Raw genomic sequence first — 9746 nt, forward strand, 5'->3', positions numbered from 1 at the left:
CTAATTACTCTAGAGCACATTATGAGTTCTGAATGCCTTTTTTTTTCCTCTGTAAAGAATGTTCAATCATGTCTCCTGCCTCTTCTTGTTCACTGGATTTCAGTATTACCCACAATGCTTCTTTAAAGTAATCCTTGGTTTCTTAGAAAGTTAACATAGAAAGCAATCAATTACAACTATGTGCATATACAACAGAAATAAATCTGATCCTAAGTAAAGCTAATATTTGGCAATGTTTCCACTGATAAGGAAGCCAGGTCATAGAATCTGAATATAGAACAAATTTTCTCTTCATTGAGTGCTTTCAACAGAGGCCAAAGTAAAGCATTTTCTGAGGTTCAAGTATTATATATATATACATATATATAAAAATACACACATATGGATATGTAAAATGTAATATAAATATATGTGTATTTATATATGTGTATTGTATATATAAATTATGTATATATAAATTTAGTATAAAAGTAAATATATTTTTATGGAAATATATGTTGTACTCACATTGTAATCAGAAGAGTCGTTCATATATTTGTGTTTGTCTTCAGAAACAAATAAAAACCCAACAGATGAACATAATTTTGCTGACTTAACATTTTTTGCAAATGTTGTTTAAAGGTTTCTACTTTCATGATGCACTATTTTCAAATACAATTTTAAAAAGCTGTTGTGAATGCTTCCTTATTTTGGACTCATAAAAACTTCTCTGCCCAAAATATTAGGGTTAAGCGCATGAAGCATAAAATGACTTCAGCCTAGTAAATCTTTTGTCCTATTGTATAGGTAGTTCATTACTTTTGAAAACTGTGAATTTTCTCTGTGCTATCACTAAATTCAATTCTAGGATAAAAAATGTAAGGAGAACTAGGTAAAGAATCACCTTTTTTGGAATTTGAGCAGCTATTTGCTGCTGTACTCTGTTAGAGTATTTATTAGTCATCTTACATTAATTTATAAAAATTTGGTCTTACAAGCTTCTACTTAAAATTAAATAGACTCACAATGAATGAAAACAATGACATAATGAATAACAAAATGAAGGCTTATTTTAATGAAGGGATTCTTCCTTAGTATTTTTTGGCATTTGGGGGAACATTTTACTACATTTATTGAAAAAGAAAGAAGAAAAGGGGAAAAGAAAGAAAAGCAGTCTATATAAAACAAAGTAACACTACTAGAAAAATGAATAAGACATGAATCTAATGCTGTTGGAAGTCATTGTCTAGTGAGAGATATAGTTAACCCTTCACAATAAAAAGTGATGAATGTGTTTTTCACTGCTATGGGAACCACAGACCTAGAACCCAACCTCCAGAGAAAGTTCAGGAGAGCACACTTCTGATGTCAATATTTTGGAAACTCTGGGTGAGCAGGGGCAGATCATTTTAACATACCTCATCTGTGTTTGAATTTCTAAGACATAAGACTAATGAACATTTGGGTTCCACTCAGCATTTTCCAATTAAATGCACACTTCCCAAAATCTTTTCATGTCCGCTAAAACTAGTACTAGATCTGATTGAATTCAATGTTTAAATGTGTTAAAGACGAGTCTTTTTTTTTTTTTTTTTTTTTTTACTATAAATATACTTTAGTTATTTTTGTTTACAACTGAAACTCTGGGAATTCAAAATTAACATCCTTTCCAATGAGCTTCTTATAGATACCAGAAAAAGTTGCAACCTTGTATTCCACATTGTCCTGCTGTGCTTTGTCCAATGAACCTTTATGAGCTGGCTGCCATCCAGTTTCTCTCCCCTCCCTGTCCTTACCATCCCACCTTTTCCTCTTTACTCTCTGGCTCAGGCTCTCTCTGTATCTGATTAACAAGGAGCCCAAGCTAGAGAGGGACAAGGATGTGTGTGTGTGTGTGTGTGTGTGTGTGTGTGTGTGTGTGTGTGTGTGTGTGTTGGTGGGTATGGAGAGATAAGGGAGGGGCACTGGGGGAGTACTGCAGCCTCTCAGACCCTCCCCACAGTGCAGAAGTTGAAAAATAAGCCACCTGGTTCAGTCTCAAAGTCAAAATCACCAAACCACACAAACCTAATGCTGAACATTGAATCTAGTGTGCAATTTTGCTAAAAGATATTGTATTTTTTTCTTCTATCATGTTCTCCTTGTATTATTCTGGCTTCGGGTAGGCTGAGTGCCCAGCAGAGGTATGGGTAACTGTCCTATTCCAGAAAGAATTGGTAAAGGTAGTTCTCTTAACAAAAATATATGGCTACTTTTACATACGATTAGTTCAGTAGCAACATCACATGATGTTTCCTTATCTTCTGACCTATATTTATCAACCCCAGTGACGGGACTACAACTTAGTTTGCATCCGCCTGTCACTGAGAACATGATACAATTAAAAATTGCTCTATTTTTTATAATTTCCCTGGAGCGTTTCTCCCTTACTTTTGTTACCATATCACATTTTTATCACATGATGTTACTTACAAATTTCTATCATATACTAAAGGTATTTATATGCACCCTTTGTATTATCTGCTAAACTGTAAACTAAGAGCAAGTTGCATGTCCAACTTTTTTATAAGCTCAGCATTTAACATGTGATATACATTAAGACTATACAGATGCCCAGTAAATATTGGTTAAATAAGAGAATGAATAAATTAACATTCTCTTCCTTTCTATAATCCCATGATGACTCTGCTTTTGGTTGCTCTTTAATTTGGCATCATTAACTCTTCAGTATTTCTACTGTATGCTCTCACTGTAACACTTTCATCATCTTTACTCTCCCAGGCCATGGGATTTTTCTTCACTACATTACTTTAGTAAGCACTGTGCTAAGATGACACAAACATTGTAACAGCTTTGTAAGATGTTTCTAATGTCACCTTTTATGAACACAAAATGAATTGTATACAGACACATGGCAGATGAGGCACTTTTAACCAAAATGAGCTGAAGACACTTTTTGTATTTTGGTAATATTATCTGCAATCTCCCCAAGTATGACTGTACTGATATCTAAAATCAAGAGGAAGCTATCTTGAGAGATGTTTCATTATGTGTGAGTGAGTAAGATGTTTGGAAGGAGGTGATCAGTTTAATTTTAATTGTAATTTTCATTCTGTCACCCAGGTGGGAGTGGGAGTGCAGTGGTGTGATCATGGCTCATTGCAGCCTCATCCTCGTGGGCTCAAGTGACACTCCTTGAATAAGTAGGACCAAAGGTGCATGCCACCATGCTTGACTAAGTTTTTAATTTTTTCAGAGCTGGGTTTTCGTCATCTTGCCCAGGCTGGTCTTGAACTCCTGGGCTCAAGTGATCCTTCCACTTCAGCCTGCCAAATTGTTGAGATTATAGACATGAGTCACCACACCTGGCCCAGTTTAATTTTTTTTTTTTTTTTTTTTTTTTGAGATGGAGTTTCGCTCTTGTTGCCCAGGCTGGAGTGCAGCAGCGTGATCTCAGCTCACCGCCACCTCCGCCTCCTGGGTTCAAGTGATTCTTCTGCCTCAGCCTCCTGAGTAGGTGGGATTACAGCCATGCCCCACCACGGCCGGCTAATTTTTTATTTTTAATAGAGATGGGGGTTTCTCTACGTTGGTCAGGCTGGTCTCGAACTCCCAACCTCAGGTGATCCGCCCACCTCAGCCTCCCAAAGTGCCAGGATTACAGGCATGAGCCACCGCTCCCAGCCTAAATTTTTTTTCTAATAAAAAAAGAGTTAAAATTTTTAAAAAATATATACACATTAAATAACTATGTAAAATGGCTTAAAATGGAAAGTAAAATATAAAGTACTCTGCTGCCCAGCTTCTAGTTCTTCTAGTAATTACAGTTGTAACTCCACAGCTCTAAATAGCTTATTACTCTAGATTTATCAACTTGGGATAATATATAATGTATATTGTTTTTTCATACTTATCAGTTTTCCCATCCATACCTCTTAATTAAATCGTTATTTTATTTCCATTTGTGAGCCACCATTACTAGGTATGTAAACCTGGGCAAGTTACTTAACCCTCTATGACTCAGTTTTTTTTGTTTTTCGTTTTCTGTTTTTGTTTTTGTTTTTGAGATGGAGTTTCACTCTCGTTGCCCAGGCTGGAGTGCAATGGCGCGATCTCGGCTCACCGCAAACTCCGCCTCCTGTGTTCAAGCGATTCTCCTGTCTCAGCCTCCCGAATAGCTGGGATTACAGGCATGCTACCACCATGTCTGGCTAATTTTGTATTTTTAGTAGAGACAGGGTTTCTCCATGTTAGCCAGCCTGGTCTCAAACTCCCGACCTCAGGTGATCCTCCCGCCTCGGCCTCCCAAGTGCTGGGATTACAGGTGTGAGCCACTGCACCCGGTGACTCAGTTTTACTGTCTCTCAAGTGGACAAAAGTCTTTGAATACTTAGAGGGATTATTGTGAGGATTAAATGACTTAATATATGTAAAATGCTTAGAACTGTGCCTGGCACATAGTAAATACTGTGTAAGTAATTACAGTCACTACTCTTCCTTTTCTTTTAATGGCTACATTGATAAATTCACATATTCTTAAACATTAGTATCTTACTCAGTTTATTTTTTATTTTTATTTTTATTTTTATTTTCCCAAATCAATAGGTCTTTTATTGCATCATTTAAATATCACAAATAGGTCTTAGGAGTCATCTGGCATCTTCTTTCTGTAGCTGGATAACTCTTAGATCTTATTCATCAGCCTGCTGAACAGTTCCTTTTTCAGAGACATAGATACCATCCAAAAATTTCCTGATATCTTTGTTTTTAACTGTTGTGGCTTGCTGAATCAAAGACGCTGAATTTGAAACAAGCTCAATGTCATTTCCTTCAAGGATTAATTCATCTTTCTGGGCTTGAGATACTGAACAAACAACACCTGGTCTCATCCAAACCCTGTGGATGTATTTTTCACCCAAGAAATTTCGGATTTCAACAAGAGACCCATTCTCCTGGATAACGACGTTGATGGGGAAGTGAGCATACACAGACCTCATCTTGTAATGGAAGCCTAGTGTAACACCCTTGATCATGTTCTGTACATGACTACAAATAGTCCGAACGGTAGCCAGTTTCTTTCTGTTCCCCCACCATTTGTCAACCTGGAGCCTCTTCTTTTTCTTTCCAAGAAGATTGAGTTCTACTGATGTGATTGAAGTCCCTCCGCAGGGTTCCTCTGGGGCCATTCACAATAACTGTGCGTCCGTCCCTTCAGAGTAATGTCGACATTTTCTGGAATGTCGACAGTATGATTGCTGAGAATGGTCTTCATTTTTGCAGTAGACACAGCAAAAAAAGCTCTTATTCAGTTTAAGTAGAATATATTGGCTCCCTGTTTTGTAAGCTACTCTTGCATTATCCTTCATCTCTCCTCCTGACCTTGCACCTCCCAATTGATAAGAAGTAATTAATGTAATTAAATGAAATCATTTAATTCAGTCATTTATTCGGTTCTGTGACAAAAATTAAGATTTCTTTGTTTTGTGTAGAATAATTTTGAAACTTGAAACCCCCTCAAAAGATAGCATTTACATTTTTATGACGTTAATATTGTTTACTACAGAGTAAAGCAGAATAAGGTTATACTTTGTTGTAAGTCCAACATCTTTCCCCTGTACCAATCAAAAAATAATGTTCCAAACATCAAGATAAAATATTTCTCTTCTTACATTCAATTACCTATTCAATCATTCCATATTTTAGTTTGCTTTATATCTAACTCATCAGTTTTTTTAATTTACAACAGTATTAGTTTATACAAGTTCCTACTTTATACGATTTTTTGTTTAGGCAGCTTTTCAGTAACATTTCTATTACAAGTTATTCATGAAGCGTCCCAGGAGAAAGTTGAGAAGCTTCAAAGAGCCACATGTAAGGGACGGGTGACAGAAGGGCAAAGGGGGCAAAGCAATCACTCCGTAAACCACATTTCTTATAAAACCTTTATTGCTTAGTGGTACTTCTGATTGCTTTTCTTTCGCCTCGCTGACAAAAGAAACCCTTTACTGTATGTGAAGATTATCCAGCCTGTAGAAATTACTATCTGTTGCAGGACTGTTCCAGGATCCCTCTAATTTCCTGCTTCCCTCTGGACAAACTTTGTCCTAATTTTCCCCTGGCTTAGCTTCATTGTTTCCATACTTTCCTCTTTTTCACATTTATTCCTTGCTCTGCTAAACTGTATATTCAAATAGTATCCTCAAAAAAGATGATTGGGAGGTCAACTTTCTGAATTCTTGCATGTCTAAAAATGTATTTCTTTGTACTCAACAATTATCTGATAATTTGGGCATAAAATACGAAGTCCAAAATCACTTATTTGAGAAGTTTATAAACACTTTTCTTCATTATCTTCTCATATCCAGTGTTGCTATTTAGAAGTTGACAGTTGGATACTCCTTACTCTGTAAGTGAACTTGGCTTTTCTTTCTGGAAGCTTTTACAATTTTATCTTTTTCCTTGGTAATCTGAAATATAATGAAGATGTGGGAACGTAATATTTTATTTTAGTTTTCATATAGCCTACTTGACTCTTTATAGGTATTTTTAGTTTAAAAACTTATTTGTTTTCAGTCCTAAGAATTTTCTTCCTTTAATAATTCCCTCTCCTCTATTTCTTCAATTCCTTTTTTCTGAAATACACTTTAGATCAAGTGCTGGAGTTCCTAGATTAAGCCTCTATATATCACCTTTTCTTTCATGCTTCCCATCTTCATTTTTGCTCTTCATTCTGGAGACTTCCTTGCAGCACTTCTATTGATTTTTTTGTTTGTTTGTTTTTTGAGATGGTGTCTCACTCTGTTGCCCAGGCTGGAATGCAGTGGAATGATCTCGGCTCACTGCTACCTCCGCCTCCTGGGTTCAAGCGATTCTCCTGTCTCAGCCACCACACCCGACTAATTTTTGTATTTTTAGTAGAGACAGGTTTTCACCATGTTGGCCAGGCTGTTCTCTAACTCCTGACCCCAAATGATCCTCCTGCCTCAGCCTCCCAAAGTGCTAGGATTGCAGGCGTGGGCCACCACACCTAGCTCTATTGATTTTTTTTTTAACATTTGTTTTTGGTTTCCAAAAGCTTTTTTGTGTTTCCTAATGGTTCATTTTTCATAGTTTTCAGCATAGGTTTTCTCAAGCAGAGTATCTAGCATAGTAATGTGGATACAATATGACTTCTAACTTTCCAGAGGATACTAATAAGAATTTGTCTTATCAATGTTGTAAGTTCTCTTCTCTTTCTCAAATTGGCTCTGTTTCTGCCCATTTTTGGTTTGTTCATCCTGGTCTTTTACATTAAAATTGTAAATTTTCTTCCTCTTTCTGGGGATATATATATATATTTGTCCATTTATACTTACAAAATAAAAGATAGGCTAGTCAGTATCAATGCTGGCATGAGTTTCTCCAGCTGTGTGTTGTTTCTCCAGCAGGTCTCTTCCCTAGCTAGCAGCAGTATGTGTGTAGATGAGTGAGGGGTATTTCTTGGCCAAATTTATTTATTTGGTCTTTTTAGGTAGAAAGCAAGAGGACAGGCCAGGCATGGTGGCTCACTCCTGTAATTCCAGCACTTTGGGAGGCCAAGGAGGGTGGATGTCAGGAGTTTGAGACCAGCCTGGCAAACATGGTGAAATCCTGTCACTACTAAAGAAACAAAGTTAGCCAGGCGTGGTGGCAGGTGCCTGTAATCCCAGCTACTTGGGAGGCTGAGGCAGAAGAATTGCTTGAACCTGGGAAGCAGAGGTTGCAGTGAGCCGAGATCGTGCTCCTGGGCAACAGGGCGAGATTCTGTCCAAAAAAAAAAAAAAAGAAAGAAAAAGAAAGAAAGGAAGGAAGGAAGGAAGGAAAGAAAGAAAAAGAAAAAGAAAGAAAAAGAGAGAGGACAGTGTGGAGAAGCAACAAAAATTCAGAATGGGAATGCTGAGACTTTGTTCTAGGATATAATTTTTTGTTGTTTTTGTTGTTTTTGAGACAGAGTCTCATTCTGTTGCCCAGGCTGGAGTGCACTGGCATGATCTTAGCTCACTGCAACCTCCGCCTCCTGGGTTCAAGTGATTCTCCTGCCTCAGCCTCCCAAGCAGCTGGGATTAGAGGCAACTGCCACCACGCCCGGCTAATTTTTGTATTTATAATAGAGACGGAGTGTCTCCATGTTGGCAGGCAGGTCTCGAACTCCTGACCTCAAGTGATCCGCCCACCTCGGCCTCCCAAAGTGCTGGGATTACAGGCGTGAGCCACTTCACCTGGCCAGAAGCTCATGTTTTATGTTATTTTGTCACTAAACTACCATACATATTCCATCTTCCAGAAATTCATTGAAAACTCTGGTTAACTAATCAGCCACTTCCCATTTTACTTACTGCTATGGGGTTATTTCCTTCATATTTCTTTACTATCATTTCAATGATGTTGATGAATAGAGGAGCATTAAGTAAGTATACTCAGGTTATTAGCTTCCTTTATTCATTTCACAAATATTTATTGAGTTCATATCAGGTCAATATTAGCATGAGATTGGCTTGGTGGGTTTGCAGATTGTCTCACTCTAGAAGGCCATTTTTCTTCAGTAAGACACAAAGGACCCTAAAGCCTACCCCACAACCACAGCTCCACTGACAGAAAACTAGATGGAGCTGATTGACTGTATGCCAAGACAGCAGCTAGACTCCCTCTCCCTTCCATTCCTAGGCTTTTTAAACTTTCTTTCACCTTGCTTGCCCTTCCTTTCCAGTCTGGCTCCCTATTTATTCTTAAGAGTATGGAATAAATGACAAGACATTAGGGAATTATTAGGTCACATTTGAAGGAAAAAAAGAACCTAGAGAGTTATTCTAACAAGAAAGATATTTTTGGCCAACAACATTTTCCCATTTTAAGTATAGGAGTCGAATGTGGAATCTTTATGGAGTACAAGGAAGATAAATCAACCCAGGTCTGGGACAAAGGTTTGGCGGGGAGCTCCAAAGAATCCTCCCTGCAATAAATGGGAGCTATTCTTTCAAACTGTGGATGACCTGGAAATAGAAGAGCCTATGTAGAATCACAGCCCAGTTGAATCTACTGGAATATCCAGAGAAACTCAAGACTTGAATTTGGTTTACTGTTGTCCAGGACTTATAACAGCCCCAGACATGAGTGCTAAGTCTTTCTGGAGGTGAGTATCTTCAAAACATTTCCATTTCAATCACAATGCCCAGCAAACAGATAATCAAGCCTCCCACCCCCAAATTAGTCTCCATGAGCAAAAGGCAGGCCCTCAGAGACATCAGATGTAGAGATTACCAAATACAGAGTCTAAGAACACTATGCTGACCATTTAAAGAAATAAAAGACAAGACTGAAGATATCTGCAGAGAATAGAAGATTATGAAATGATACCCGAGGGTAAGTGTGAAGGATGGATTAGTCTTTCAATCTTGAGAATGTAGCAGGAGAGGAGGTGTACCCCTCATGGGCTTGGAAAATGATATTAAAATTAATAAAAAGAACCGACAGAATCTGAATATTTACTATATACCAACTGTTTAGTCTGCTAAACCTGCCATAACAAAATATCACAGTGGCTTAATGTAAGAGTTAGGAAAACAAATTGTTTTTCCTATTTTTACACACTCAACACAACATAGAAAACTGATACCATATGTAGGAGGATTTTCCCTCACACACAAAGGACTTCCTCAGTGGACACCAATTAGGCATCCTATAATCCAATTAATTCAATTCAAACACTAGCTACTTCAGTTAGAGTTAGACCCCACAGATTTTTTTTTTTT

General features: G+C 37.6%; 1 pseudogene; it reads right to left on the reverse strand.

Moving 5' to 3' along the window:
• Positions 1–4633: 4633 nt before the first annotated feature.
• On the reverse strand, positions 4634–5251 carry LOC129038781 (large ribosomal subunit protein uL6-like; annotated as a pseudogene).
• Positions 5252–9746: the final 4495 nt, after the last annotated feature.

Source organism: Pongo pygmaeus, chromosome 5 (assembly GCF_028885625.2).
Source record: "Pongo pygmaeus isolate AG05252 chromosome 5, NHGRI_mPonPyg2-v2.0_pri, whole genome shotgun sequence".
Classification (NCBI taxonomy): Eukaryota; Metazoa; Chordata; class Mammalia; order Primates; family Hominidae; genus Pongo; species Pongo pygmaeus.